Genomic DNA, 27,139 nt, shown 5'->3' with positions numbered 1-27,139 from the left:
CTAAACCTATCCCCAGCATGACCTCCCACACTACACAAACACCACTGCACTACCCTAAACCCTAAAACACCACCCCCAGCATGACCCCCCACACTATCCAAACCCCACTTCACTACCCTAAACCCTAAATCACTAACCCCAGCATGACCCCCTACACTACCTAAAAACCGCTGCACTACCCACTACACAAACATGACTGCATTACCCCATACCCTAAAACAATAGCCCCAACACAACACCCTACACTACCCCTACACTTGCTGTATTATTGCCGCGCGGATCGCGCATGTTATCGCTTTGTTTTTAAAAGAACTTGACTTACACAGTAATATTGTTTGTACTTACCCGAATAGCGTTGCTCTCTTTTTAAAAATTTTAATCTTGCTCATTCTATCGCACCCCTCGAACTTGGTTAGCTCCCCACCTCAGGCCTCATCCAATCGGCCGTCAGGAGTCGGAACTTGGAGGCGGGGCTAGGCATTAATTTCCATCATAATGCAGAAGCGCAGCCGACGAGCGCAGCGGGCGCGCCGGCAGCGCGCCAAAGGCAAGCCCGTCCGTGCCCGATCGGGCCCTGGGGCCACGAACGCTGGTCAATTTGTCTCTTATTCCCCTAGAGCATTACGAACGCTTGCTCGACAGCAAGTCCCCCTGGAACCTATTACCTATAAGCGTATCTTGACCAACGGAATTTTGCAAGAACAAGTGGGCTACCCTATCTTGCCTCTCCCCTTCCCACCTCATGTAATGTGACCACCCTCGGCGTATTGTTCTTAAACACACGTTCTTAGGTGAAACATCAGCTGGACATTCTCTTGGTGCTGACCTCTGAGAAACCGGATATCTTGCTGATCTCCGAAACCTGGCTTACCCAGGATTCTACGCCAGATATTCTGGCGGCTCTCCCCTCGGACTATTATATCTTAACCGCTGGGAAGATAGGCGGAGGGGTTGCGGCCATTATACACAAAAAACATAAGTTTGATACTATGACTTCCCTCGATTTGCCAGAGGTTGAGAACATGGTTATCACATTAGGCACTGACATCGTATCCCTCGCTCTGGTGCTTATATACCGCCCTCCCCAACCTATGCCCTCCTTCCCACTCTCGCTAAGTGAACAATTGGCCAACCTTGTCATGAACCATGCAAGGATCTTACTTATTTGTGATCTGAATTATTGGTTTAACAACTTCCTTGGCGACCCTCATGCAGCCGAACTTTCCGAACTGCTTTCCAATTTAAACCTGTCCCAGCACCTTTTCTCCCCTACTCACATAAAAGGTCATACTCTGGACCAAATTTGGACTCATAATCTCACTCTGTCAGTGCCCTCTATCTCTCCTTGCATTTGGTCTGACCACTACTTGATTGACTTCACTGCTACTTTTAGCGGCAGGACCAAGACCCCTTTTGGGGTGGGGGGCACGACAAGAAAGTGGCGAACCCTTGTTAAAAATGACTTTATCACCACCTTAGCCAGCACCACACCTATTTTTAATCCTATTGTCAATATTATGGAAAAGGACATTCCGGATTGGTTTCTCTCAGTCAGTGACTTACATGTACCTTTTACCAAATTCTCCCATGCTAGATACCTATGATGCTCACAAGTGGTTTACTAGCAAACTAAAGGATCAAAAACTTAAGCTTCGCCAATCTGAGAGGAAATGGAGGCGTCACTATTCTAGCGCAGATAGACAGCAGTACCTGCTAGCTTGCAATGATTATAAAAAAAACTGTATTGACAGCTAAAGCTGCCTACTTTTCAACTAGAATTTTGAAGGCCCATAACAAATCAAAGGAGATTTTCCAAATTGTGAACGACCTGAGTAGCGACGAGAGAATCTTACCCACCCAGGCTCTTACCCTAGAATTGTGTCAGTCCCTAAATAATTTTTTCCTGGACAAAATCGCCGTCAACAAGGCGAGTATTCCACCCAATGCCAACAGGGAATCACTGGACGACATCTCTAGAAATCCATTTTGCCTGAATCACCTGCCAGCTATATGTTCTAACACATTACTTGATCTTCTGACCCGTGTTAAATCCGGGTCCCGCAGTGACTTACAAAACTATTTCCAGAAAGTGCGTAGTGCAATAAATACATAAATTAGCTAAAAAAGGCAAATATAAAAAGCAGAAGCTAATGGATTAAAAACTATACAAGATATGCAAGGTAACTAGAGAGTTGTTTCTACTGTTATTAGTACTTCAAAACAGGGCTGTCGCTGCAACATTTCTGGTGCTCAAATAGACCCTTCTAGTGCACCACATTGAGAACAGGAAACCTGTAACCGAATATACTATTGGGATGCTGGTATCGGTTTTCAGTATATACTAAATACTTCGAGGCAGCGCCTATTGCCCAGATTCCTGCACATCTGGACCAACCAACGTTTCCTTGCTCTCTTGTAGCCTGGGCAGCTAAAGAAAACATGGAGCTCAGTTTCTTCAGGGTGGTCACATGCCGGGCACTGGATCATTTGTTGGTCTCTCCACTTAGATATAAAACAGTGGAGTGGAAGCACCCCATATCTGTATTGCAAGTAGAGCTTCCTAGCAGCTGGTGGATTTATGAGATCAATTGCCGGCTCGAAGCAAGGAATATCTTTTATTTCCAGAAACCCACTAGAAAGTTTCCCAGTCCTGGTAAGGGTGTGAAGTTGAGACAGTCTGTACTCTTTGGAGCGTGCCTTTGCGTAGTCCTTAGATATTAGCAAACAGGCTGACTCAGGATCGGACCAGCATTCCCTTAAACCCATACTGATTAGTAAGGATTTAATATGTGCGAACCACGGAATCTTTACAGCGCCTCGTGTCCTCAGTACCTCTAATAGTTCCTCCCTGTACGATGTAAGTTGGGGGGTTGTACACGGGTGAAGCCAGTACATTATGGGATTGAGACTCGCTACTTCAGCTATTGGGGTTATACCCATGTCGAGACGTAGCGGGACCAGCGGGGTGGTACGTGGCAGTCTGAATAGCTGTCTTAGATACTGGTTTTCCACCTACTAGACTTGTTAAAAAACCTCATGATGCCACCTGAAGATTGTGCTAGATTTAGCGTAGATTTTGTGATGTGCGGCCCCCATTCCATAGATTCGGAGATTGTAATGCCTAAGTACACAATAGATGACACTCTCTCAAGGGGTTTGCCATTAAGGGACGGGTTAGGGTGTGTGCTTTTTGGGAAATTAAATGCCATAAATTTTGTTTTCTGTAGGTTTATTTCTAATCCTCTATCTCTACAGAACTTCTCAAATTTATCCAACACCCTTTGTATTCCCATAGGCGATTTAGCAACCAGTAGGGTGTCATCGGCTTGAGGGGCTCTCTCTTTGCTTTTTATTTTCTGTTAGCGTGCTCTGCATTACGTGCCTGTACTTTTAATCAATCTGTTTTTAACCATTTGTATGTTATACAATTCAGACAGCTTAAGGTGCTTCTAATCTCACCTTGCTGCCGGTTTCACCTTTATGCTGCTGCCTTCTTGCTCATTGCCCGCATACTTGCACATTAACATTTTTGAGTCTCCGACTCACTTTGCATTTCCTCCATTGCTGCTGCTCTCAGAGTGAGGGGTATAATTCTCTTCCTGGTCGCCCCGTGGTGCCATTGAGAGAGGCCATTTTGTGGTAGTTTGCGCTCTAGCTCTCTGGCTCCCGGGCTTATTTAAATGCACACTGAACGGACACGCGCAGCTGGCGCGCCGCTTGTGCGCCTACGCCAAGCCCGTCTGCGCCCGGAAGCGGCCCGGAAGCGGCCAGCGCCAGCCATGCTGCCCGAAAGCCTTTGGGTAATGAGTCGAGGAGAAGCTATTGTAGAGCGTCTCTTCGAGCATTGGACCTCCGGGTTTGCTGCCACTCCCAGACATGGGATGTGGCTATGTTTCCATTAGCCCCCTGTTTAAATTGTGGTTTTCATCTGGCCACTGAGGACCGCGTCTCGGCTCAGCGAGCGAAGGATCTCCACATCAGGGCAGCTATGATCAATGCCCGGTCCCTTAGGAAACATCATGCTGATGTTCATGATCTTTTGGAGGATAATTCATTAGACATGTTGTTCCTAACGGAGACATGGCTGGATTCCTCTTCTGACCCTATTGTCTCCTTTGCCATTCCAGCAGGTTATAAGCTCCTCAGAGCCGACCGTCAGGGAGTAGAGGCGGCGGTGTGGCAATCGTTTATAAAGACATTTGGGAACTCTGCTTGGGGGATTCCTCAGCTTGGGTAGGATGGGAGGGGCTTGATTTCAGTATCCATTTTTCAGCACACTTTACCTTGGGAGCCTCTCTGATCTACATGCCCCCTGGCCCTGCGGGCCCATTTCTCTCGAACTGTGGGGACGCTATTGTCTCTAGGGCGGTAAGGTTTTCACATTATATGATCCCGGGGGATTTTAATATTCATTTGGATCCTCCTGACATTAGAGAGGCGATCGACCTGCTGGATATTTTTCAAATGGCTTAACTGACCCAGCATGTCCGCCTTCCAACTCATCAGGCCGGTCATTTACTAGATCCAATCTGCTCCAATTTCCCCATTTCTACAAGGGATCCCTGCCCTGTGCCCTGGTCTGATCACTTCATATCCCTTTTCTCCTGGACGATTTCCAGTGAAGTGACACAGGTTTGTTCTTACCAGAAGCCTGCTAGAACTCAAACAGGCTCTTGATCATTCTAGGCCTGCCCTGTCAGGAGAAGTAGAGGAGTGTTTGTCGGGGTTCACCGTTTGGGTTGTTAAGGCGGTGGTGTCTTCTGCCTCTCCTCGTCCTGTCAGACCTGCTAGAGGCACCCCATCTAAACCTTGGTTTAACTCGAATCTCAAAGCTGCCAAGCATGATTGCAAGGTCCTGGAGCGTGCCTGGCGTCAGAGTGGATACTGCCCCTTAGCCAAGAGGAAACTCAGAGCTACGCAAAAAATCTATTCTGAGGCCATTGCCGTGGGTAAAGGGCAATTTTACACGGCTCGCATTGACTCTGCCAGGAACAACGCCAAAGAAATTTTCTCCATAGTGCAGAATTTCATGTCACCGAGGGCTCAAGAGAGTGTAATTCAATCTTCCTTCACCTGGTGTAATACGCTCTCCTGCTGCTTCAGAGAAAAAAATTCAGAAGGGTCCAGGCTACATTTCCCGCTGGTAGCGGCCACTGTGTGAGACCTCTGGCTGATCAATCTGCCGCTCCCATCTGCTCTCTGTCAGTCTTTAGAGCAGTCGACCCCCTGAAATTTCTTAAGATCCTCAGGTGGCTTAAGCCCGGTTCTCCCTCGGACCCCTGCCCAGCTAGGCTTCTGGCTGCCGTGGCAGAAAGTGTGAATACAGAGGTGAACTGTATTGTTAACATATCCCTTCAGTCAGCAGCGGTCCCTCAGGGGAGGAAGCAGGCTAAGATCTTGCCTCTTCTTAAAAAAGCTTCTCTGGATCCTCTTATTCCAGGGAATTATCGTCCCATCTCCCTCCTTCCGACCATTGCCAAGGTATGTGAGAAGGTTGTTAATAATCTACTCACAGAGTATGTAGAGACAGAGGGACTCCTGCACCCAGCACAATCAGGGTTTTGAGCCTCTCACAGCACTGAGACTGTTTTAGTTGAGGTGGTTGAGGCCATTCGGGAGTGTCTTGACGCTGCCGGGAGTCATATATTGCCTTCACACTGTGTTAAGTTAGCATGAGCTTATTAGGAGTTTAAACGCCATTTTACCTTTCAGCTGCCTCTGCACACGGCACATATTGTTATTAAAGCTTTGAGCCTAGTAGAATGTTTTGCTTCACACAAGAATAATATGTTTTGCTACTGTATCAGCTTTGCTTTGTAAGCTATGTCTGTACAGTGAGTGCAGAGGCCTTCAAGGATATTTCAACACAGTGGTTGTTGTGAGGTCTGATCTTCGCACGTTTTAGTCATAACATACATGCAGCTGCGGCCAACTTTGGCTTTAGGCGCGTTTTATATTGCACTGCACAGAGCATACACACACACTTGATGATGCTTCGCATGCAGAGAGCTGGTGGAAGATGATGTGATTCCTTACCGCTAGGATCAGAGGTATGGGGCCGCCCTGCTAAAACCCAAGGAGACCTTCTTAGCTATAATATAATATACTAGCAAGGGAGGGTTCGATTTAGGTGCTATTTAGCCTTCTTCCCTCTATCATTTTAACATGCTTTCTCCCTTCATATTCTATGGACTAGTAACTATGCTGATTACTTTGTTTCTTATAATATGTTTGCTTGTATTAGCTAAGATACTGCGCTTGAGAACACTGCATTAGAAAATAAACATTTCAAATGTGCACGTGTCTTCATTTACTCCTCGTTCTGTATTGATATGGTTGTAAAATGAAAGAGTGTTCATGTGTTCCACGTTACCTGAGGTGTTCTAAGTCCATGTTCTGGGTTGTCTAAACATTGGGAGTTTGTAAGAACCAATGAGACACTGATTGCTAGTCTGGTAGGGGATTTTGGGTACTGAGGTGAGTTTTGGCACACCCTAATTCACTGATGTTCCAAGTCGCTATGCACAGTTCTGTGTAGGAGCAGAATCCCTGCGACATGGCGCCCAACCGTTGGTGGTCTTATTACATGACACTTGAGTAGTGCAATATTCAGTCCTTAACCCCTTCACTATTGTTTCCGGTTAACGGTGGTGTCTGACAAACCTACCTATACTTATATAGGTCTTTTCAAGCTTTATTCTTTAAAACGGTTTCTTTGAATTACTACCCAGTTGTGCTACGTAGTTTTCTTTGTACCTCTTTCTTTCTATGTCACTATGGCCACGGTGGACATTCCGTAACATAGTCGCATTGCGGTGCGCAATCATTTGCAGTCTTATAATGTGGATGGCATGGCAGTAATAATGGTGGTGTGTGCAGAGGTGGCTTACCCGTATGACATTTTTTACTCGTGGGTGACCTTCCTGGCTGTGAACGCGAATACTACTGTGTTCGACACGTACACTGCCACTGCTGTGCCACAGGAATATGCTCCGTATAGGGCACAGGAAGTTCCTATTGATGCTTGGCAGCACCGAGTTTGGTTTAATGGTGCCCTACCCCACTCTTTGACAGCTCCGAGGTTAGGTCGTTAGTCCATTCCAGGCGCGACTTGGCCTGTTTTGGCTGGATTTACACCTCATCCTCAGCACGGGGCGTGTACCGTTGTTGAGTTAAGACGACTGCATGTAGTTGCAATTAGCGTGATTAGGTTGTTAGTGCAATACATAACCCATAATCTCCTGGGCGGGGCCCCTGGTGGTGCGGCGCTTCCTGCCGGACAGGGCGGAATGAAGCTTACTCCTGTAATGGTCAACGCTGTGATGGGCAAGCGCCCCCAGGATAAGGATGATTTTCCTTTCTGGCTTGCCGAAAAGTTTGAGCATCTGGAAGCTGTATTTCCTAACACGACTCCTGGTGAAAAACACAGGATTCTTACAATTAGCATGCCAAAAGACTTGACCCCAGAAATTGGTGACTGTGAGACATGGGGAAAGACCTTTGCGGCAGTGTATGCGAGGTGCTACGGCACTCCGTCTATGACTGTCCTTCCGACGGTCCTTAAACATGTTCAGGATGAGCATGGACCTGAGGCAGCTGTTGAATTGGGTATGCCCCTATGTGTCTCATTTGATGTGGTTTCTGATCTCATACTTGCGAATGTCAAGGGAGATGCGGTGAACTTTCAGGTGTCCAATGCTTTGCAGGCGGTTCCCGATGTCGACAAACCCCGACAGTTACCAAGGACAGTTCCAAGGATTATTGTCGCGGCTTTTAAAACCGTGGGCCGCAATAGCGTGGGTCACAAGCCATTTTCTACTAAGGAGAAAAAACAACCCCAAGGGCAGAAGTCTGAAACTGACGAACAGCCCAAGACCAAAAAACAAAATTGGCCGAAAAAACAAAAACAGGGTAAACAACAACAACAGGAACAGGAGTCTCGTCCTGCATCTCCATTGCCTGCGCCCACAGAACGTATTTATGACTTGACTGATCGTTTTCAGGTTTCTGATCAACGCTCTCCTCGCTCTTTTCAGGACTCATCGGCCTCATCGACTGGTGGTGGAGGTGGCGGCAGAGGTCAGGGTGGCCAGCAAGGACGCGACCAGCCCCGCCCGAAAGACGGTAAAGGCAAGCAGGACGATTCTGCACCGAAAAGACCCCAGTTTCAGAAAAAGAAAGTTGCAGCTTTAACAGCAAGATATGCCACAGATAGTGAGAACGCAGCTTCCGAATCAGACATGGGCTCTGACCTTGCTGGATAGCGCGGCGGAGATTACCATAGTGCGAGAGGCCCTGCGTCCGCTACTGAAGGTGACAGCGACTGACCGTTATGTTATTGTGGAGACACCTGACACTAGAGTAGCTACCCCTGATAGACTTTATGAAATAGTCCTTTTTATTGTAGGTGACATACAACGTACCATAAAAGGGGTATTTTGGGAAAATCTTAAGACTACCTATGACATTTTGTTATAAGAGGCTGACTGGCCCCACCTTTTGTGCTCACGGCTCCAAGAGGGGAGGAGGTAATCCTCCCTAGTTTCGCGCGCATCTCGAAGGAGCATGCGCTGAATTTTGCAGAAGAGTGGGCTAAAGCACTTGCGCCGGCTCTTTACCGTACTCACTGTGGTTGGGATAAATTTTCCCCACACCACGAAATTCCTTTGCGGTCTATGCCACAGCCTCAACCTCAATATCCCATTAGATGCGAAGCTAAGGCTTCCGTCGGGGAAATCCTTGAACAATTGGAATATGAAGGAGTAATTGAAACATGTGTGTCACAGATGAATAGCCCTCTTTTTAATGTGACCAAGCCTGACGGATCATATCGTTTGGTATTGGATTACCGGCATTTAAACTCACATTGCTGTACCTGTGCAGTACAGAATACTCACGGATCTGCCTTAGTGGATAGTCTTGTGCGTAAGCGGTTTAAAACCACGCTTGACATATCCAACGGTTTTTTATGCCCACTATTTGGATGGTCTAAGTTCCCAATGGACTAGTTTTACGTGCGGCGGCGAACAAAAACAGTTCAAATGTTTACCAATGGGCTACAAGAATAGTCATGGGGTATTTGCTGCCCGCATGGTCTCTCTCTTGGAGAGAGTCGACCCAGATGCGTGTTCATATGTGGATGACATTTATCTCACGGACGACGAACTTTAGGCACATCTGTGTCGCGTTGACCGCATAATTTGTAGCTTTGCTGACTTCGGTTACAAATTCAACTTTGCAAAGTCGCACATTGCAGAGTACACAGTGTTGTTCTTGGGCTACGAGCTCAACAAGGAAGGCGGAGGATTGGCTCCTCACTTCTTGGAGAAGTGCGCACAACTACATGCTCCGACAACTCTGAAAAAATTACAATCTTTGCTGGGATTTTTTAATTTGGGGCGAACATACATTCCTGAATATGCCCAGCGTATCAAGCCTTTGTATGCTTTGATTCAACCTCCTTTTACCAAATCATATTGGCTGCCAGAACACTCAGCTATTCTGCAATCTTTGCAGGCTGATCTGCTAGAATCTAAATTCTTACTGACCCGTGATAACCACACCAACCTGGTTATAAGAATCATCCCTGGGGCGGTGGGTTTCAATTACCTTACTTTTAACGAAGGAGACACGGTACCTATTGCTTACAAGTCACACTTGTACACTTCAGCTGAAATGCGATTTTTCACTGTGGAGAAAGTCTTAACGGCAGTGCAGATGGCGATTCTTAAGGAACGGGCTCTGTCACAGGGAGAACGCATGTTGGTTGTTACACCATTTCCTGCATTAGAGGCAGTGACGAAGGCCAGTGTACCAAATTCTAAGGCTTTGCAACCTTGGTGGATACAATGGGCTGCATCATTGACATCTCCGGATGTCACATTTATTTTTGATACCTCCTTACAGTTGCAGGAGTTTTTGCAATATGAATTCGTTCATCCTGCACCTTTGGCTATGCGGCCTTTGGAGGATTTCCATTGCATCATATACACCGATGGTTCGGAGCAGGTTGCGCATGGGTCTAAGCACACATACGTTTCCGCTTGCGCCATTGTGGTAGGTGCCATGGTGAACGATGAGTTCAAGTCCAGAGTCGTGCACACGCAGACTCTAGGGGACTGCACCGCACAATTGGCAGAGCTTCGTGATCCGATGCTTGCATTGGAGTACGCTGATCCTAGTGTGACCACTCTTATTGTGAGTGATTCTTACTACTGTGTCCAGTTTTACAATAAAAACCTGTTCTTTTGGATTCAGAATGATTTTAGTGATTCCAAGGGTAGCACAATAAAACATAAAATGATCTGGGTCCGAGTGGCTGAGCTTAAGGAGCAGTTGCCGCTCGTGTTTGTAATTCATACTCTTGGTCATCAGCGCGTGGGAGTCCACGCTGTTGGCAATTCGCTTGCCGATGAGGCAGCAAAATCAGCAGTATCGACATATTTAGTAGCAGCAGTTACACGGTCCAAAAGTAAGATTGATGATGATATCTTAGCAGCTGTTGCTGCGACTGAGAAGGGAAGTAAATATCCTAAGGGATTCCCTTCGAAGTATTCATACCACTTAAGTCCTGATAAAGTTCCTTATGTGAAAATACTTGACGTTGGGGAGAGATTGATTCCAAATACTGATCGCAGACACACACTGCTCACAGTGGCCCTTGAAGGAGTTGCGTCTTGCTCAGTTACTCATTTTGAAAGTGACCATTCTGTAACTACTTATTCTGTAGGCAAATTATGTCAGAATTGCTCAGACATTCTACCTTGGCGTCAGTTAAACTGCATTTATCTAAACTGACGGACGATGTTGATCTGAATGATTTTGTAAAAGGCCCGGCTAAAGGTAGATCTAAAAGATGGATATATGTTGTTTATAACGAATTCTGGAAAACATCCCAGATTGAGGCGGCTACCCGCCTTAGGGCTATAGATCAAGCTAATTTAGAAAAAGTGTTAGCAGTTGTAGATAATAGCATTAACACGCCTTCTTCCCGCATTTACACGTTGGATAATATTGTGTCATCTGTTGTGGATATTGTGCAAGATGAAGTGTCTGTATTGTACCATTGTCAGAATCAATTGCGTTCTGTTATGCAGTTTGCCTGGACCCTGCAGACTCTCAAGGCCGGTAAAGTGCCATGGCACTACATGTATACCTCTTCCCTGTTTGCCCCATTTAATTTGACTGATAAGCAACGCTTGCTTTCAATGAAGAATGCTTCTTTTTCCATGTTGCACATTGAACGATTAGAGTCTTTACCGTTTTCTGTGGCAAAGGCCACTACTGCTACGTGGCTTATCCACGGGTTGATAACTCTACTGTTTCCTCTGTTCGAGTTTAAAAATTGTATTAAGTACTTTGCCATTGGTAGATACAAGCCTCTTGGTAGTTCCTATCTCCATTAAGCCTGGTCGCTTCCATTTACATATATATGCCTTAGGGAGGGCAAGGACGTTTATTTGAATGGTGAAGAATGCCATCAAACACCGGATCACTCATTAATGTGTAGACATATCCAATTGCATGGCTCCTGTAATCAAGAAGAGCCTAATTTAGCCTGTGTTTTGGACAGTACCCCCGTGCCTGCTATCGTTCCCACATTCGCTTCACTGGCAAATGGGAAGTTATTTACTATTAAATAATGAGGAATGCTGCGAGTTAATAAAAGGCATTGCTTATGTCGTTACCGTCAGTGAGCGTGTGGTTAGCTGTAAGAATGTGATGTATCCACCCATGCATGGGAAACTGAATGTTTCCATCTGGCCGAGGATTCCGACCTTGAAAGCAGAGTTCAATAAAATGAGTTGCATAAGAACTCTATTGTCCCAAAAAGAAGGTGCCCTCACATCTGCTTGTGAAACATTTGTCCTTCACGTAGCTAACACCCGCACAGAGGTGCATGCTTTGTTAAATACAGACTTGCCATTACACTTCGGTTCCTTAGAGGTATACCGCGCTACTGCATCAGTGTGCATTTGCTGCTACATGGTTGCTGCTATAATCGTTGCTAAAATTGATTTTTAACTGCTCTTAGAGAAAGAAATATTTTAAGTGAATGTGGGATGTTAGACCTCGTTTTTAAATCTGTCACACTTGCACTTTAAAATTGACAAAGGGCACTGTTTTGCCCGTTTTTTGCACAGGGACCCTTAGGCTCAGACTCACGAGGAGTCCTTCTTTTTTGTTGGGGGCTATTAGGTTGGCGCTCTAGCTACCAGGCTCAGGCTATTTAACCGAGCCTGATGCAAACGCGCAGCACGCTCACAGCGGGCGTGCCGATGGCGCGCCGGAGGCGGGCCAGAGGCATGCCCGTCTGCGCCCGTCCGCCCCTGTCAGACGCCAGGAGCCAGGGATGCTGCCGGTTCTCCCCTAGAGAGAACAGTGTTATCGGCTGAATTCATCCATGCCTTACGAAAAGACAGTTTACGATGTTCTATGCAGAGTCAAGTGCCTTATGAAGGTCCATTCAGCTGTTTGAACTGCAAGTTTTCCTCCTTGGTTGAGCTGCATAGTAATGAGTGGTGGGGCCCTGGTAAGTCCGTGGGGATGAGGGAGGAAAATGATTTCGTGATTTTTTCACTTAATTGTTGCTCTATGGTCAGACATTATGAGGATATTTATGTCATGTTGGAAGATCATCAGCCAGACATTTGTTTTCTCACAGAGACATGGCTCACGATGGACTCAATGCCAACTGTACTGCTGGCTCTCCCAGATGGCTATAAAATTCTGACCTTGAACAGAAATTCTAGAGGGGGTGGCTTAGCAGTAATTTTTAAGGCTAAGTACACATGTAAAATCGAACAACAGGATGTAGAGGGTAGCGAATGTATTAGCTTCAATGTTGTAATCTCCCAGAAGTTTACATTCTCCGGCCTACTAATATACAGATTGCCCGGTCCCTCAAAACCCTTCAGATTAGCCTGTGTAGAACAGGTGAGTAGGCTTGCCCTGGGATGGGCTAACTTTAAGCTGGTGGGAGATTTAAACCTCCATTTTGAGAATCTGGAGGATCCGGACATAGTCAACTTTCTGGCAGATCTAGTGTGGAAAAATACAAACTGGGGGGGCACTACCAACCAGAATATAAGATCCTTAATTATTGCCCGGCGATGCCGCCTCTTGAACCCACAAAGAAGTTAAACTATTGAAGAGGCAGGCGCTGGAGACTGGAAGGCAGGAAACAAGGTTTTTATTCGCTCCGGAGGAGAACACAACGAAAACGGACAGAAGGTATCGTTCTGAGGTGCTCTAACTGCATCCCGGAGGCCTGGCCTCTTATACACGAGTTTATCTCTTTATTACATGTAACACATTCTCGTTGATACTTTGATGTACGGAAAGACATCCTCAGAATCCCCTCTTCCCAGCCCGTTCCCATACAAGGCTACAGTGGAAGTCCCCGCCCCGTTCACAACAGGTGATGATCATTGCGCAGCTGGGTATTCCGCCGATTCACGGAGTGTGCGGGTTTCGATCGGATCTCGTGGGATGGGGGGGGCTTTGATCATCTCGGGGGTCCTTTGAGGAGGGAAGCTTCCTATTGTATGGGGAGGGGCAAGAGATTGGTATCGGCAGAGCTAGGTGTCGGCCTGGGAACGGGGAAGACAAAACGGGCACACGGGGAAAAGGGGTTTGCATCAAAAGGGCCGGAGGTCATGACGGGGAAGCAGGGAGGTGTCGCGCTGGGAGCGGGAGGAGGGCCTGGGGCAGAGCAGCGCCGAAGAGGGGTTTATGACTCAAGGCAGGTGCAAGCAAGGGGGGTTGCCAGCGAAGTTAGGAGAGAGAGAGAGAGAGAGACGCGCTGGCTCTCGGCGAGAGCCGGGAAGCCATGGTGTCCAAAATGGCGGCTGTTTTACGCGCACAAAAGGTTTAAGGAGAGCAAGAGGGCGCCGATAATGTTGACGGTTTTCAGCCTAACTTTTAACAGTCCTCCCTTTTCAACATATCTAGCCAACTTGCTTACTCAATGTCAATTTTCATCAAATTCCTAACTTCGGTATCATATAATGCCCTCATGTGTTCGCTTCCAATGTCCACAGTTTTGGGAAAAATACAACTCGCACATAAAGAACACATAGGTGGCAAACATTGAATTCCTAAGCATAGGCCACATATTACAACTACGGGAATCAGGATAATGGTGAGCAGTCTCCAGCCCCAGCTTTTGACGGTGTCCCAGAACCAACCACCAAGCGACCATTCTTCTTGCTCTTGGTGGACTTCCGAAGAGAGTCTGTGAAGATGTTCGATGGCTTTGTACACTGAGGGTGAGTTGTCCGGTATGTATGTACAACAGCTGGCCCCAATAATGCGGCATGCTCCTCCACGGTCCGCCAGAACTACATCTAGAACGAGGCGGTTCTGAAGAGCCACCAAACGGACCGCTTGGAGCTCGGCAGTGTTGTTGGCAAAGATGCCCGCTGTGATGTTCATGGTTGTCTCGACTGCCTGAGTCAAATGTCGGATGGCAAGGCTGTTTGCCATCGGGCCCCAGAGGGGGACGAGTCCTTTCATAGCATCGAGGAACTGTGCTCCTGTTGAGTCGGCTTGCTCAACGTCTTTTGCTCGTTTTTGCCTGTGGTGATTCGCTGGGGCCACATAAGTTGGAGGAAGGACGAAGGAGATGTAGCAAGTGCCCCCCCAGCCTTTGGGGAGCCAGGTGTAGGCCTTAGTGCCACAGATGAAATACATGTTTGGGGATGACACAAAGGAAGGTGGATCCGTGGAGTCCAAAGTTCTGGTAAAGCGGCAAGCGCTGTGACCCACCAGCTGTGTCCCAAGTCCTTCTACACACATGTGGCCTGTGACGTTGATGACCGTCAGGGCTACAGTCAGAGTGGCAGCCGTTCGTTTCCGCAGATAGGAGAAGGTGGGTCTGGTTGGATTGTGGAACACCTGCATTTCGATTCGTTCTTTGGCCGGAATGTCCATTTGGATTGAGTCGCTGGGGGTCAGCGGGCAGAAGTGTGTCTTTGTCTTGTTTCGCCCGGCCCCATGAGAAGAATGTGCTGCAGCTCTGCTGGAGGTGGCATTTTCCGTATAGCTCTCTTGCAGGAGGATCAGCCAGGCAAGGCAGGAGCCGTGGACGGAGAAGGGTGAAGGGATGAATGGTATTGAATGTCCAGTGGCATGGGGTAGCAACCCACAGATCCAGCAGTTGGTGGCGTTGGTGGCAAGATTGTGCTGGTGAAGTAGCTGCACGAAAGAGTTGTTCCAAAACTCCTTTCGCCTCTCTCTTAGTTGAGGAGAGAGCGAAATTAGATAATGTTCCTTCATGGTGGTAGGCTGAGCAGTGGTTAGGAATGTTTCGTGAGCAGGTGTGTGTTCTTCCATGATCCAGAGCGTAGTCATGAGGAGAAAACAGAGGAGGATTACGGTGAAGAGTGCAATTGTCTTTGAGCTATGGAGTCTGTCTGTTCTCGGATTTCTGTAGCGGGTATTTCCTGTTGTCTCAGTCGGCTTCTTGTTTGGCGCTTCCATCATCTTCTTATCTGGCGCTTCCATCATCTTCGTCTTCAAGGTGCTCGGTAGTGGGCAGGACCACAGACTCAGTTTTAGCTTCTCTCCAGGTAACCCTTGGTAGTTTGGGTCACCGTTCTGAGATTCTTAAGCTTAGTCCGTGGCCTACTTAGCCGAAGCTCCCTCCTTTCGACGCAGGAAATACCCTTCTCGAGATGGCACAGTGGGGTCAGGATGTTTTGAAAGTTCAAGTGTCTCTGTATCCGGGTAGCAGTTCAACGATGGTCGGTCCCAGTTCAGGAGCTCTTCTTGGGTGTTGACGGTGTCTGTCGTGGCCAGGGCTGGAGAGACCTTTTTGCAGTGATGAGCGTGCAGCCAGTGTTTCTTCCCCTCCACTCGAAGTGCGGTCCGAGTGGTGATCAGCACTTGCCAGGGGCCCGTCCACCGGGGTTCCAAACTCTTTGATCGCTGAAAGTTTCGGATCAGCACGAAGTCCCCCGGCTGGATGGCGTGACCCGGACCCCTGGAAGCATCGGGGATGGCCTGCCGCACCTGCTGATGAAGGACAGACAAAGTTTCAGTCAATTTGTACAGATAATCAGACATTAGGACATCCGGAACGTCATGAATGGACGTTGGTTTCGGGGCAGACCAGACGCTCATGGGTCGACCGAAGACAACTTCATAAGGGGTTAAGTGATGTCGGGTGGGGGTAGAGCGCATCGATAGCAATGCCAATGGGAGGGCGTCTGGCCATTTCAGGCCCGTCGTAGCCACTATTTTGGCCAGTTTAAGCTTTAGTGTGGCGTTGTGTCGTTCGACAAGCCCAGCAGATTGAGGGTGGAAGACTGCGTGGAATTTCTGTCTGATACCCAGCCCATTTAGGATGAGCTGGATAACGTTGGCTACGAAGTGGGGGCCATTATCACTCCATAAAACATGACAGAGGCCATAACGGGGGAAAAACTCCTTTAACAGGACCTTTGCTGTGGCCATAGCGGTGTTGTCGCGGGTTGGATATGCTTCCACCCATTTGCTAAATGCGCATACCACGACAAGTACATATTTCAGGCCTTGGCATCTGTCTAGCTGGATGTAGTCCATCTGCAGGACTTCAAATGGGTGGTTTGGGACCCCAAATCCCCCCCGGGGTACTACAGTTCCCTTCCCGGGGTTGTGTTGCAGGCATATTAAACATTGTTGGACCAGGCGTTTGGCGGAATCTGGGATCTTGTCATTGTGCCAAACCCTGGAGACAAGTTCGACCATGGGGGCTGATCCTATGTGGGCTGGGGAGTGTGCCATGGTTAATATGGGAATCAAGTATGAATCAGGTAGCAACCATCTGTTCGTGTCTTTTGTCCGCCAGCAGCCTTCATCGTCTTTCAATCCCACCCGTGCCCATTCAGTCAATTCGTGTTGTGTGCTAGCCATTTGTATGTCTCTAATTGTGTCCTTGGCGTCAGTCCAGTTTTCTGCTTGTGACCTGGTCACGTACATACGTGTTGTCGTTCTATTTTCTGCTGTCGTTCGGGCGGTGATGTCGGCTAGTGCATTTCCCTGTCCAATAATGTCTGTCACCTTCTTGTGTGCCTGGCATTTGATAACGGCAAGTTTGTTGGGGAGGAGGACAGCTTCGATTAAGGCGGAGACTAAATCCCCGTGCAGAATGGGTGTGCCGTGTGAGGTCAAGTATCCTCTCTCCCTCCAGAGGAGCCCAAAATGGTGAACCACCCCGAAGGCATACTGGCTGTCGGTGTAAACGTTCGCCGTGGTTCCTGTTGCCAGGATGCAGGCTCTCGTCAAAGCAATCAGTTCCGCTGCCTGGGCAGATCGCTGGGTGATGCGGGCTGTTTCTACTACAGTTCGAGCTGTGGTGACTGCATAGGCAGCGGAAGTGGTACCATCGGAGAGTTTGATGCAAGAACCGTCCACCCACAACTCCCCGTCGGGGTCAGGGAAAGCTGTGTCTCTGAGATCGACCCTACTCCTGGTCTGTTCGTCCGTAAGAGTCACGCAGTCATGTACGGGGTGCACATTGGGGTCGTTCTCTGGCAAGGGTAACAGAGTTGCTGGGTTCAGTGTGGTGCATCTTTTCAGGGTGATATGGGGGGCAAGCAAGGTTAGTTCGTATCCAGTCAGTCGTGCACTCGTCAGATGTTGCGTCTTGGTTTGGTTCAGGAGGGTGTCGACTGCATGGGGTACCTGTACCGTGAGGGAATTCGAGAGTACAATCCCCTCACTCTGTCGGATAGAGACTGCAGCAGCAGCTACAGCTCGAAGGCAGGCAGGCAAGGCTCTGGCGACAGGGTCAAGAGTGGCAGAGAAGTAAGCGCACGGTCGTTGCTTAGGACCGATGGCCTGGGTCAGGACAGATAAAGCGCACCCCTCCCTTTCGTGAGTGTAAAGGGAGAAGGGCTTCCTGTAATCAGGGGTACCCAGGACAGGGGCTGAGCAAAGGGCATCTCGTAGTTCTGTGAAGGAGGTTTGACACTCAGGAGTCCAAGGGAGTGGGAAAGGGACGTCTTTGTTTAGGAGAGAGAGCAGTGGTTTTACAACGAGGCTGAAGTTTGGCAACCATTGTCGGCAGAAGGAGGTGAGGCCTAATAGGGAGCGAACCTGCTTCTGGGTTTTAGGGACAGGGGTGTCTAGAATGGTCTGGATTCGATCAGGGGTGAGTTTCCTTCCATCTTTGGACAGAAGGTGGCCTAGGTAAGTGACCTGGGGTAGGCAGAATTGCAACTTCTTCTTGGAGACCTTGTGGCCATTTTCCGCAAGGAAGTGCAAGAGTTGAATGGTGGCGGTAACCGCTAGAGGGGTGGTGTCGGCTGCCAAAAGGATGTCATCGACATATTGTACCAACACCACCCCGTCGGGTAACCGGACTTGGTCTAGTTGCCTTTTGAGGGCCTGGCTGTAGATGCTAGGGCTCTCCGTGTAGCCTTGAGGGGCTCGGCAAAACCTATATGAGCGGGATTTTAGGGTGAAGCCGAAGAGATATCGGCTGTCTGGGTGGATGGGGATGGAGAAGAATGCGTTCTTGAGGTCGATGACGGAAAAGGTGGTTGCAGTGGATGGAATCAAGGTCAGGATGGTGGTGATGTCTGAGACCACAGGGTACTGGGGTACTACCACTTTGTTGATCTCTCGGAGGTCGATGATGAAACGGTATGCTTTCTCATCTCCCTCTCCCTGCTTCTTGATAATGGGCAAGATAGGGCTGTTGCAAACGTTGCTAACCACTTCCTCTACCACTCCTGCGTCTATCAGTGACTGGATAATCATTACCAATGCCTTCTCGCCTTCTGGCGATATCCGATATTGGGGGAGTTTTGGGAGTGTTGCGTCTGGTCGGACAGTAATGTGCACTGGGTCAATTAACATACGCCCTACGTCCGAATCCGCTTTGGCCCACAGATACGGAGGTAGGGTGTCAAGCAGGGACGCGTCGACGTCGGTGATGGAAAACATGTGTCGGGGGGAACAATGTTTAAGCAGAACGGGGTTGTCGTAAAGAAACACTCGAACTCCATCTTGAGAACACCTAATCGTCGCTCGGAAGTGTTTCAGTAAGTCAAGTCCCATAATGGCGTCAGGGCTATTGGAGGAAAGCAAGAACGTGGTGTCGGTGGTGTTGTTTTCTACGTCAAAGAGAATCGGGGCAGACAAAGGGTTGGTGGAGGGCGTTCCATCGAAACCTGTCGATGTTATGAGTGAGCCAGACAAGGGTGCCCTTGGAATCAGTCGTTTAGATAACGCACTACGTGTTGCGCCAGTGTCTACCAGAAATGGAGACTTGGTACCCAGGACCTTAGCAGTGACATAAGGGCCCTGCTGGTCAACATAGAGCTCGACTGGATCCCTCCCTCGCCCTTGGCTGTCCTATGCAAAGGTGTGAGTGTCGTCATAGTCAGATTGTTGATATTGGTTCTGTCTGGGTCGATCGAACGTATTCGGTCTGCTTGATCTGTCATTAGTCGCGTCATTTGGGGGCCCTCGTTGTGTTCCCTTAGGTCTCGGTCCGTTTGCTACATCCCTGGGGTCTCTGTTCCTGATCATTTCCAGGAGAACTGGGCACTGGGATTTCCAATGGCCAGTCCCTTTGCAGAAAGCGCACTGGTCATCTCTAAGGTCTGTGCGTCCACTGTAGGGAGTCAGAGTGCGGTCCTGGGGAAATGCAGTCTTAGGGGCGTTTGTCTGGTAGTTTCCCCGGTATTGGTCTCGTCCTATAGTCACCCCTTGCAGTTTGGCAATCATCACCCTCTCTTTTAAGTCTTTCTTCTTTTTCTCTGTCGCCCTATCGTTTTCATTTTTCTGATGCTCATAATATTGGGCCATTTGAAGAATCGCGGTAGGTTTGGAGGCTGCCCAACTACTCTCGCTGGCCTGTAGTTTCTGGGAGATGTCCAATGATAGGCCCTTAACATAATTCTGGACAAACAGATGGTGTCCGGTTGCAGTGGTCATGTCCTGGCCGCTGTAATCGGAGAACACCGTTTCAAACCGGGAGAAGTATTCCGATACATCCTCCTGGGGTTTTTGGCGACAGGCTGTTACTATCGACCAGTCCACTTTCTTTTCTGGGATCAGGGTTTTTAATTTCTCTACAATTTTATCTGGGAGGTCTAGAATGGATTTCAATGGCTTTTGTCCTGGTCCCCGTTGTTTATCCAAGTCATCGAGTTGTGGCCAGGTATGCCCGAACAGCTCAAGGTGGTCGACTTTCCGGATTTGCTTCCACACATCAGCTGGTAGACATAACCCGAAGAACAAGTCGATGTCAGCCAGGGTCATGATAGTTGAACCCAGGGCTGTACCCAATTCAGTATAGAAGGCAGTGGGGTTTTTACGTAGGTCGGGTAGAGATTTTCGGAATGTCAGTATCTCTTGCCGGTCCCATGGCTGGTAGACCCAGTTGTATACTACCCTTCCCTTCGCATCTTGGTTGTTGGCATCATCGTGAGTCCCTGTACCTCGAGGGGGAACCCAGTAAGGGGCAGCCTCACGTATCGGCATCATGGTGTTAGATTGCTCGGTTGGTGGTTCGGTCACTACGGGGGCCGTGGATTTAGCTCCCGGCTTTCGTTCAGTGAGGTGGCGGAAAACCTCAAGCGTACGCGTAAGGAGGTCCGACACATCACACTCGCCCTCATCCCCGATATCGACCTTCCGGTACAGAGTCCTTAGGCTCTCGGGACCTTTGTCTCGATATCGGTCCTCGTATGCATTCAAGACATGATAACACAGTCGTACGGTAAAATGTCGTCTGTGACTCCCTGTGTACGAGCTGAACATATCTGTGATGTACTCTTCATCATCCTTCCTTTCTACCAGTGTCCTTGCTATTTTGTCGATCCCCGCTCGCTCATCTTTGTCTAGTCTGTTTGTTCTTGCAAGGCCGGCCCCTCGAGTCTCATGCTCGTCTAACGTTGCCGTTGATGCGGGTTTTAATACCAGGGGTTCGGCTGGCACAGAGGCCATTGGGGCCGACGCTGCGGCGGTACCTTCGCTTGTACCTGGGGGTGGCGCGTGCTGCGCCAAGGGTCGAGAAGGGGCATATGGAGGGGGCATGTAGATGATAGGGGGACCTAACAGCAGGTCCTCATTGGCTTGTCGTTTCGAGGGTAAATCAGGGTAGAGCATGGAGGGGGTTCTAACCGGACACTGGCTTGGCGTTTCCCTTTCTAGTTTCTGTTTAGCTTTCTCTCTTTCCTCTATCTCCTTTTTTAGCTTCTGAGCAGCTAGGTGGGCTGCTTTTTGCAGCTCTTTTTCCAACCTACTCTCAGTTTTCTTTTTACGCTGTTCAGTTTCTTTTCGCCACATGCCGAAGCTATCAAGCATAGTAGGTGTTGTCTTGTTTTTACCTAGGGCAGTTTCTAGCGTTTTTATTTTGTCATCATCGAAGGATCCTATCAGGGGCCATTGACTTTCTTGACCTTGTTTTGTATATTTATGCCATAGTTTACTATAGGCAATAGCGGTCAATCCATGCTTCATGAACATGTCCTTATTAGGGGTGCCTTCCAGTGGGGCTGGATGGTCCATCTCTAATAAGCGGTCCGGGCTAAACAGGCTACCAATCAATGGGGAGAAGACAGACATGACGGCTCGTAACGAGGGACTAAAAAGTCAGCACTGCCTATCTTATCACTAGGTGCAAAGACTAGACAGAATATTTCTATTCTACGTTGTTTGCAGGCAGTGAATACCTCATGGATCACAATAACCAAAGACCAACAAATAACAATGGGGAGAATGAGTAGGTCCGCAAAGATCTGCGTTACCTACCTTTTTCACTATCTGCAAAAAGGGTGGTCTCTTCCCTGTTTGCAGACAGGGAATCTCCAGGAAACAATAATTTTGCGAACAACAGTTCAGTTTCAAGCAATTATAGGGTGAGGGAGAAAAAAATAAGCACGGCTGCTACCCTACCTATCCTCCACTGCTTGCAAAGAGAGAGACCTTTGTTTCTCCGTTTGCAGACAGTGAATCCCTCATGGATCAAGATAACAAAAGACCGACAAATAGCAATGGGGAGAGTGAGTAGGTCCGCAAAGATTTGCGTTACCTACCTTTTTCACTATCTGCAAAAAGGGTGGTCTCTTCCCTGTTTGCAGACAGGGAATCTCCAGGAAACAATAGTTTGTGAACAACAGCTCAGTTTCAGGTGACTATTGAGTGGGGGAGAAAAATAAGCACGGTTGTCTGCCCTACCTATCCTCCACTGCTTGCAAAGAGAGAGCCTGTTGTTTCTCCGTTTGCAGACAGTGAATCTCCAATTAAACAAAAAAGAGCAATACTAGTATTTAACAATCAAGCAATTTTTCGCAATTTGTCGTGGTAACACGACCTTACCCGGACCGCATGGACAGTTTCCTGACTTCCGAATCCAGCGCCCGATCGTCCTCTCTTCTTCGTTATCCTCGCGGCACTCCTGATGGTTCCCAGTCAGGACCGTAGATCACTCGAGAGAGGTCTGTTCGGAACCAGTGAAGTTCGGATGATCGGCTGTCAGACGAGGGTCTATCGGACAGACGCGTTCCCGATCGTTGCAGTCGTTCACTTTGTCGTCAGGACCTCTCCCACTGGATCCATGGGTCGCTGATGGGCCCCACGCTTGGGACGCCAATTGTGGAAAAATACAAACTGGGGGGGCACTACCAACCAGAATATAAGATCCTTAATTATTGCCCGGCGATGCCGCCTCTTGAACCCACAAAGAAGTTAAACTATTGAAGAGGCAGGCGCTGGAGACTGGAAGGCAGGAAACAAGGTTTTTATTCGCTCCGGAGGAGAACACAACGAAAACGGACAGAAGGTATCGTTCTGAGGTGCTCTAACTGCATCCCGGAGGCCTGGCCTCTTATACACGAGTTTATCTCTTTATTACATGTAACACATTCTCGTTGATACTTTGATGTACGGAAAGACATCCTCAGAATCCCCTCTTCCCAGCCCGTTCCCATACAAGGCTACAGTGGAAGTCCCCGCCCCGTTCACAACAGGTGATGATCATTGCGCAGCTGGGTATTCCGCCGATTCACGGAGTGTGCGGGTTTCGATCGGATCTCGTGGGATGGGGGGGGCTTTGATCATCTCGGGGGTCCTTTGAGGAGGGAAGCTTCCTATTGTATGGGGAGGGGCAAGAGATTGGTATCGGCAGAGCTAGGTGTCGGCCTGGGAACGGGGAAGACAAAACGGGCACACGGGGAAAAGGGGTTTGCATCAAAAGGGCCGGAGGTCATGACGGGGAAGCAGGGAGGTGTCGCGCTGGGAGCGGGAGGAGGGCCTGGGGCAGAGCAGCGCCGAAGAGGGGTTTATGACTCAAGGCAGGTGCAAGCAAGGGGGGTTGCCAGCGAAGTTAGGAGAGAGAGAGAGAGAGACGCGCTGGCTCTCGGCGAGAGCCGGGAAGCCATGGTGTCCAAAATGGCGGCTGTTTTACGCGCACAAAAGGTTTAAGGAGAGCAAGAGGGCGCCGATAATGTTGACGGTTTTCAGCCTAACTTTTAACACTAGGGGCTTGTCAATTGGCACAATTGGTGCAAAGACCTACGCATGTAGCGGGTCATCTTTTAGACCCAGTTTTCTCAAATCTAAAGACTTTGAAGGTGTATAAACCTGATAAGCTATTATGGACAGACCACTTTCTGATTAAGATAAACTTACAGATTGATTTGCCTAAAGATAGAAGCTCACGTCAATACACAACCAAGCGGGCTTGGCAATCTGATTAACTGGGATAATCTTGCTAATGAGCTCCATGTGTCAACCCCTAGGTAAGCTGAGGACCCTACGGAGGGCTATGCTGAATTCGTACTATGAATCAGACGTTCTTTAGATCATCTAGCTCCGTAACGCTAAGGGTAGCCGTTGGTATAATGCAGAGTTGGCAACCCTTAGGAAACAATGTAAGGGGCTGGAACGTATTTGGAGATGGAACTATGATATATCTGCTAAAAATCAATATAGGTTAGCTATAAAAAACTATCAGAAAAGGATTCAGGTGGTTCGGGCCTCCTTCTATGCAGAACAACTAGAGATTGCCGAGAATATGGCTAAGAGTATCTTTTCACTGGTCGCATCATTAACCGAGGCCACCAGTGAATCAGCCATTCAGTCAAATAAACAATGTGAGGACCTGGCTGAATTTTTTATATTGAAGGTGGAAAAGATCTATAAGGCCTTTCCGGTGGTCACTCAAACATTAGAGCTGGAGCGGCTGTCTTCCGCCTCACTGAATATGATCCCATCGATATCCAACTCAGATTTAGAAGCACTCTGCGCTGAAATTAAATCTGATTCCTCTTTGGATCCCCTGAAACCAGCACATTCCCTTAAACTGCTGCCAATAATTTTGCAGCCGTTGGGACAGGTTTTGAATGCATCCATTGCCGCTGGCTCAGTTCCTGTTTCTTGGAAACAAGCTAAAGTTTTACCATTGTTGAAAAAAACGATTTTAGATCCTGCTAGTGTTGAGAGCTATAGACCTATCTCAAAACTTCCTTGGGCAGCAAAGATTTTGGAAGCACATGTCAACGCCACCCTATCTGAGTTCCTATCCTCCAATAACATTCTTGATCCCTCGTAAAACGGATTTCGTCCTGGCTACAGTACAGAGTCGGCACTGTTGGCGGAGACTGAACATCTCTGGGCCACCTTCGATGGCGGCACTACATCTGCATTGTTATTGCTTGACTTGAGTGCCGCCTTCGATACGGTGTCCCACCCTATTCTTTTGCGACGCCTGGAAGAGGTGGGGATCCAGGGTTTGGCGTTGAGTTGGTTGACCTCTTTTTTGGAAGAGCGTTCGTTCCAAGTGGATGTGCCCCCTTTCTCTTCGAACATCTTTAAGGTTAGACAAGGTGTGCCGCAGGGCGCGGCCTTGAGCCCCCTGCTCCTCAACATTTATGTTATGCCACTGGAATTGCTAGCAAGGAGCAGGAATCTGACCTTAGTATCATATGCAGACGATACGCAGCTGGTTGTGGCTCTATCTAGCACCAATGGCTGTGATACTGCCCCAGCTGCAGCGTATTTTCGAAACAGCCTAGCTTTAGTGGTGGACTGGTTGTCAGTGAACTGTCTGCAGCTAAATGCATCTAAAACTGAGGTTTTGATAGTGGGCAAAGATAGAGACTCTTGGAGCGACCTTTGGTGGCCTACCAATCTTGGTGCTGCCCCTATTCCAAAGATGGTAGTGAAGAATTTAGGGGTTTGGTTAGATGAGGCACTCAGCTATCAAATCCAAACCAAGAAAGTGGCAGGAACATGCTTTGGACTATTGCGGAAGCTCAAACCGATTTTCAGATTTTTTGATGCTTCCACCCGTCAAATCATTGTCCAGGCGACAATCTTGTCACGTCTGGACTATGGATCGGTTCTGTACCTGGGATCCAACAAGTCAGAGATTATTCGGCTCCAGAGGGTCCAGAACTTGGTGGCCAAAACACTTTTGGGATTACCAAGATCCAGTTCCTCCACGAGTGCCCTACGGCGCTTACATTGGCTTCCTATGGAAAGGCGTATTGAGTTTAAGGCCCTTTGTGTGATCTTTAAAGCTTGGAGGTTGGCTTCTCCTGAAATTTTGAAAGACTTAGTCACGCCCTATGAGCCCACACGCCACCTCCGTTCCTTTGGCCATAACCTGCTGTTAGTACCTCGGATAAAGAAAACTAGGGCTGGAGGTAGAGCTTTTAGATTTAAGGCTGCTAAATTATGGAACTCTTTGCCATCTCCTATCCGTAGTATCAGCAGCTACCTACCTTTTAGATAGGCGATTAAGACCTATCTGTTTCCTAGGGATTAGGTTGCAAGTGGTTCATCTGAGCAGTGGTTATGTATACTTTTGGCTAAGCGCCAGGACACCCCCTTGCTGGGGTAGCTGTAGCTCTATATAAAATATCTAACATAACATAACATAACTTTGGTGAATTAATTCACACAATCTTTAACGCATCCTCCACAACTGGGCTGGCGCACTTTTTTAAAGTGGTTAGCAGCGGCCTTGTGACTTTGTTTCAAAGTATACTTTTGCTGTTTTGTTTCTTTCAACATGGATGCACATCCTGTGTTTCAAGACGAGCTGTCACGACTGGCACTGTTTCAATACAGAATGCTTGAATACTATGGAGCGCTGCCACTCGCCACCTTAAGTGCAGCTTATGGATTATCATTTCAATTTTCCTATTTTACATGTGTCCAGCCTGTCTTTCATTGCCTGAGCTGCGATTTCGACTGGGCCCTGGATTTGTGTCTCTGCAATATGGTGTCTCCTGATGTGGATTATAACCAGCTCATGAGCCCCTTAGTTGCTCATGAATTGATTTGTTCTAACGGAGGGATTATGGCCTTCGCAGCGATGCATGGAATGCTGGGTGGTTGGAATATATTCGCAGTGGTGCAAGATTTCTTGGCACACAGCTTCATTGAGAACCCACTGAGTTGCCCTCTGATGGTGCTAGAGGCTCCGGTATTTGAAGAGCATGTATGTTCTTTCCCACTATTAATTTGGATGGCTGAACTATTTTCGGATGAGAACAGTGACTTCCTATTGGAAGCTGTTGCTGCTTATTTTGCATATTCAATGTTAGGATGAAGTATTTCATCACTATTAATTGGACATTGAACATTTTTTTTTATTATTATTATTTTTTCTGGCATATAACAATATTCTCTGCCCCAGGCCTATTGACTTTGCCCAAGCCATTGACTAAACTTTTCGGATGAGAACAATGACCTATGAGATTTTTGTTTTTTGGGTGAACATTTTTTACTTTTTTCACTTACGCAAATTTGAGCTGACTATTGTTCTTGAACTCTGCATTTCAAAATTTGCCTCCTATCTTATCTTATCTTATCTTATCCGTGCTCGGATCAAGGGAGGGTGTCATATAGATATGCCTTGCCTTCACACTGTGTTAAGTTAGCATGAGCTTATTAGGAGTTTAAACGCCATTTTACCTTTCAGCTGCTTCTGCACACGGCACATATTGTAATTAAAGCTTTGAGCCTAGTAGAATGTTTTGCTTCACACAAGAATAATATGTTTTGCTATTGTATCAGCTTTGCTTTGTAAGCTATGTCAGTACAGTGAGTGCCAAGACCTTCAAGGATATTTCAACACAGTGGTTGTTGTGAGGTCTGATCTTCGCACGTTCTAGACATAACATACATGCAG

The sequence above is a fragment of the Lissotriton helveticus genome, chromosome 4_1 (assembly GCF_964261635.1).
Source record: "Lissotriton helveticus chromosome 4_1, aLisHel1.1, whole genome shotgun sequence".
Classification (NCBI taxonomy): Eukaryota; Metazoa; Chordata; class Amphibia; order Caudata; family Salamandridae; genus Lissotriton; species Lissotriton helveticus.
This window is presented reverse-complemented; position numbering follows the sequence as displayed.